The sequence below is a fragment of the Marmota monax genome, unplaced genomic scaffold, assembly GCF_021218885.2.
Source record: "Marmota monax isolate L192 unplaced genomic scaffold, Marmota_monax_Labrador192_F-V1.1 WCK01_AAM20220418_F8-fsc00001, whole genome shotgun sequence".
NCBI classification, from domain to species: Eukaryota; Metazoa; Chordata; class Mammalia; order Rodentia; family Sciuridae; genus Marmota; species Marmota monax.
In genome coordinates, this window is record NW_026693777.1 from 58,585,300 (window position 1) to 58,591,433 (window position 6,134).

A 6,134-nucleotide genomic window follows, 5' to 3' on the forward strand; every position below is an offset into this window, starting at 1 on the left:
TGAGGAAAATTTACAGAGTGCATCAATGGCAAGATCTTGTGGCTCCACCAAGGAAGAGATCTACTCTCAGGGGAAGTTGACCTTTGAACATGGCTTGAAAAGAGAAGTGAGTCTTCTTCAGGAAAGGGAAGGACACAGTAAACAGAAGAGTCTGCAAGAGCACAGGCAGAGAGATGTGAAAACATTTTTGGAGAGACATCAAATGTGGTTGGAAATGTGGCAAATGAGGCTGGCAAGGCAGTTAACTTCAGATTGTAAGGACCTTAATGCTAGAGGTACTGATAGGCCATTAAGAGCTTCTGAGGAAAAGGAAACTTTCATGGTTTGACTCAATAGATGAATAAGGTCAGGAAAGAGTCACAAACTAGAATAAATTGGTTTATATTCTCAGAGAGTAAGACAAGAGTTGCTTACTCTTGATCCACCTCTTGTTTGCTAACTCCTATTCTAACACTATGGCTAGAAACTCTCTCACAGAGGAAGGAACAGGATCCAAAATGATGGAATTATACAGAGTCATACAGCAAATAGATTTCCTTCACTCTGGCAGGAAAGGAAGTACTTCTTGGTTTCCTTTCACAAATAACTTCAAAGTTCTAGTTCAGAGACAGCAGCAGGCTAGTTTAAATGGTTCCCTCATGACTTCTTTTGTGTGACACTTACTCTCCCACTAGACAGTGAAGAGATACACACAGGGACTGTCTTCTATTCCCTTTACACCTTCCTCAGTTCCTAAAATAGTGTGGAGTTCATTGTGATTACTTAATAAGAATTTTTGTTGAGTGATTTGAACAAAAGACAAAGCATTGTTAACTACTTCCACCATAAGAGGAGGAAACTTCACTACATTCTGATTAAGATCATCTTTCTGATCTTAAACTTCGTTTTGCCATCCCCCATCTTTTACCATGCACTTTTCTATTTCAAGATTTCTAAGGTTTTTAATTTTCTTTATACAATAATCATCTGGGATGGGGAACCCTCCCCCACCATATTCAGCTCAGGCAGGATTGCAACCATTTTTTATCTAAGCTCTTTAATCCAGGTGGGGAAAAAGTTTATCAGAGAGCAGTGGATTTATTCTAACTATCATCCTTCTTTAGTCTACATCTGCTTGGTTTCTGCTCTTAGGACTTATATTACTTTTAAAGCTGCCTTCTTTTCTCACATTTCATTTTTCCTTCCTTATACTCTTTCTTTATTATCTTCTTTTATTGTCTTTCCCTATAGATCTGACAACAATTAAGGGTACAATTTTTGCCAGAACTGCCTTCACAATTCTAAGGTTTTAAGTGTCAGTTTTTCCCCCAGTTTGATGAAGAAACATTTTCCCCATCCTTACAATGTTTCTCCTCCTGCACTCCTCCATCTGTAATTATTTATTGTTTAGGATACATCTTGTTTGAAACCCCATGAACAAGGAAACCTAAGCTACAGCATACTGTATTTATTTCCTTGTGAAAACAATTTATTAGGCCTGGTGGAGCCAATATCCTGGAGTTGCAGAGGAGAAAAATAAATTCTTGCCTCATATTTCCTCACCTAAATAATAGAATGCAAAGTTGTAATTTAAAGGCATCAGCTTTATATGAAGTTTGACTTTAAGGTGTGATATCATAATAATTTAGACTTATTTTTAGATGCAGTTAAGGAAAGTAAAGTATTTGTTAATCCAAGAACCATGCTTTAGAAATCAAGGATTTCTAAAGATTCCTCTCAAAGAAGACACACTTTGTGTTTTGACAATAATTGCATGTCCAGCTTGAACGTCAAGCTTCAATGTTCAGGGACTCTTTCAGCCTTAGGTGGCTCACTTAATGGCCTTCCTGCTTCCATTGCTAACCACGATGACAGCCCACCTTTCTAACCAGATACACTTGCATTTTAATTTATCTTTAAAAATAAATCACATATTATAGCATTTCCTTCTTCTGGGTTAATTGAATCAGTTCCTTAAATGTCTCTAAGTCTAATGATTTGAAAGAGGCACATTGTTTGAAATATTTAAAAAATTAGCGCCCTTGGGTCGTATGCAGAATGATCTCAGTGCTTATTTCAGATATAAGTGTTTCCTAATGATCTCATTCATCTCAAATGGGATATGCCTGGTCACTTTATTTGAAATGTTTCCTGAAAACTCTAACAGGAAAGCTTAATGCAAAGTATATTTATAGAGAAATAGTATTTAATTTACTAACAAAATCTTATTAAAAACCTTTACATATTTTTATTCAGAAATGCTTAATGAAGTATTTTGGACCCATTATGCAAACTTCTATAAAATAAAATCACTTATTTTTATATTTGATGTCAATATTAAATTTTTATTTAAGATCTAAGTGCTCATTTAATTATTCTCTTCCTTCTTACATCCAGAAGAAAAGAGGCTGAGATTGTGGCATTTATTAACCATAAAAATTCTCTGGTTATTAAGACCCTCATTTCTTAATGTGGTTCCTGGTCATTATATTTTTTGGAGAAGACTATTTCTGGTTAGAGGGAGTGGATTACTAATTGGTCATGGCTCCAGAAATATACACTCTGATATATAATATAATTCTTCCCTTTTAAAATAAATCCTTCACTTTAGGGGGCCCCAGGAGTCTATTTTAAAAGTGGGAACTAGATTTGCCTTTGTTTTAAAGCCAGATTGTACTTCATCTGTATTGTAGAGGTTTCAATCTGGGTACAGGGATGAGCTCAGTACTTTATCAATAATGACACTTTAACAGATAGGAAAAAAAAAAATTAAAATTCCAGCTCTGCAGCCTTTCTCTAAAGCGTCTGAGGAAAAGACATTAGCTCCCTCTGCAGCCAATGGTGTGTATGTACAAGTGAATAGTGCCAAATGTAGTCGCTTGTAGTCAGTATATTTTTATGTGGTACTGGTAAGAAATCTTTAGGAGATTTAATTTTAATTACTTTAAAGAACCCATCTCAGATAAACAAATTTTAGACTGCAGTTATTTCAGAAGAAGGACTTTAATTAAAAGACATTTTAATTTTTTGGAAAAGAACATCTATCAGTTAAATTTGTCATAGAATATATATATAATACTTAGACCCCTATAGCCCCACTTACATAATGCTCAAAGCATTCAGTATCATAGAGAAGATAGGAATATCTTGGAGTATAGGAATGAAAGCAACTACTTTTTATCATGGCAGGCGAGTAAGAGTTACTAATAGTAAGATTCCAGAATAATTTCATTTCTTCCCCAGGTAAGTGTTTGGTTTAAGCTTGCTTTCCCACCTTTCCTTTCACATTCCTTAATTTACATTTTTCTTTTTACTTTTAAAATCCCTCACTCTGTACAGAACTTTTTAGTGTTGTTATTTACCACAGGATTCTCCCGTACACTTCTTCCTCAAGTCTTTCCCACAAATGTTCAACTCAGAGGATCTTTGAGCTTACGGAAGTCTCATGAACTTTGGTGATGTTTAGAACTGGAACCCATATTCAGATCCACTAGAAAACGAGGATAAATGAGCAGTTCTTGTTTCTTTCTTTGACTTGTTAGGTTGAGCCACTGAAAGGATAATCAGGGACACTTCACATGACTTGACCACACGGGAGGAAAAGTAATATTTTTCTTCTCGCCACACTATTCCCTATGTGAAAGGTAAGGGGGATAAATGGAAAGTATTCAGCCTTGGGACACAAGCATCCAATTTGGACATCCAGCATGCCTGGAGGAGGTCTTGCTTTAGGCACGTGTAGGCCCACTCTCAGAGCATCTGTGACTTCCTCACTGCTCTTGACAAATCTAGATTTTTTTCTCCCCTTTATCAATCAAAATAAGTTCAACTGAACAAATATTCATTGACTACATCGAATGTGAAAATAGAGGAACCAAGAGCAACTTATTCTCCCCCATATAAAAGCAAAGAGCAGTACGTGTGACACTATATCATTTTTTAAAATACTCACATACCTGCTATAGACAAATGTTGTTACCTTACTTGTATTTTGTCAGGGGTCAGACATTCATGGAACAGTTCAATGGTTTTCAACCCTTTCACTGGGTTCAATTATCATCATTGAGGAACTTTAAAAAATATGGTTGTTAGGCCCCACCTCCAGAGATTTGAATTAGGGACCCAATTTTAGAAGGAACCTAAAGTGTTGATAATTTTCACAAGGCTCCTGGTATCTCTAAGGCACAGCTTGATTTGGGAACCACTAGTTAACCCACAGAAGGTTAACACTGTGGCATTGTTTGACTCCACTTTGCAACTTCTCTATTGGAACCATGGATTTCATGCCTTCCCACTTTGTAGTATTCTTGCTTTGCTATCTTTAATTTAGTATTTGAAAAACACATCAAGCCTCAAATGGATTGACCTTTCTGCTAATGTATTTCACCTAAATTAACACAGGCAATTAACTAATTTGTATTAGAATTGTGCACTTTCCAGTTCACATTTATCAACTCTTAAATGCTTGATCTGGTGTTGCAGTTTAAATTTTTTATTATTACCCTTTAAATCTGAAGAAATGTCTTACATCTAATTAGTCAAACTTACATATTCAATTAATAGGTTCATTATGGACTAATGAATATGAAGGCAGCACTAGGGGAATATCTGCCTGCCAATTGAGAGGACACAACTTTTCTGCTATGAAAAAAAGGAAACAATCCTTTAAATGGCAAATAGCTTGAACTTTCCATTTTAACATTTCTGCATACTACATAGCTATTAGGAGTTTTATGGACCTGCTAAAATAGGAAAAACAGTATGTTGTCCAAAGATAACTGCCTTTTCAGAGGGATTCAGAACTCAGAATTGCAAAAGAAATATATTTGAAGACACTTTTTTGGTATAAAAATATAAAGGTCTAGATTGTTGTTCCAAGCTATCCAGTTTTTCAAACCTGAGTTTTTCATAATAAATGCTTAGGGGATTAATGATAAAAAATAATATCACATATTCAACAAAATATTAAACTTATACTCTTTAGGATTGTTTCAAACTTGTCTGATTTTATAGCTTTAAACATATGTCCAGGCATTACTTAGGAAATTGGATGTTCCTGTAGTCAGTTTTTTTTAATCTAGTAATTTAGAGATCTAGAATGAATTTCCACAATATTTTCAATAGTTAAACTTCTGGCTTTGTATTTTTCTGGTTATGAAGAAATCATCATCTTTGATAGTTAAGAAAAAGCCACCAGAAAAGGTAGGTGAGGACTAGATCTCACTTGAAAACTACTTTTAGATGTGGCAATACTATGATGAAAATGATCACAAATCATCTCCAAAGCATGAGATATCTTTTACATCAAAGCAAGAGATAAGCAATGGACCAATATTTGCAGCATTACAGTAAGAGCATTTCAGGACCTGCATGTACGATTCTACTGAGAAATAAGTCTTTTTAATTTTTTTTTATTTTTAAATCTACACTCCTTACATTCAAGCTGACACTTGATTATTAAAATCTACCTTGAATTATATAGGTGTGAAGTCTCAATATCCTTGCTAGAGTATGAAGTTTACATACATCAAATATTCCAAAAATGAATTACTGCAATATTCATGTGTTTAATAAGGATGGCTTCTCATGTGCCTAACACTGGCTAGATTTCCTGGGGTGGAAAAAAGCAAACTAAAAGTTCTGCTCTCAGTTTAAGAAATTCACAGTTTGATTAACATAAGAAAAGTCTTTATAATTGATTTTATAAATATACATCTTCCACAAGAGCATATTAAATGTGTTTCACTGGTGGTTTACCTTCTTTGGTATCCAGAAACTTCCAATGTGAGTAAATATTTCCCATATTGCTCTTGGTAGAAGTTAGGAGCACAGGAATTGAGAAAATGAGAAAAAAAATTAGCACCTGATGTGTTCAGAACTGGGAGAAGGATACATAAGCATAATCCAAGTAGAAGATGTGTCTAGCAAATTTTGTGAGGAATATATGGACCCTGTCTGTCATTTGCAATAGGACATTCAGGCTGTTTCGGATACTGCATCAACTGAAACCCTAAATTGCTGTCATGACAACTCATATCATTCAGGCCCACTAAAATGCTCTTGCTCATCTCTTGCCTTATATTCTAAAAATGAAAGACAGCATCTTTTGTAGAGAATGCTGGAAAGATCAGTGTTAAGCAGCTATCATCATTAAG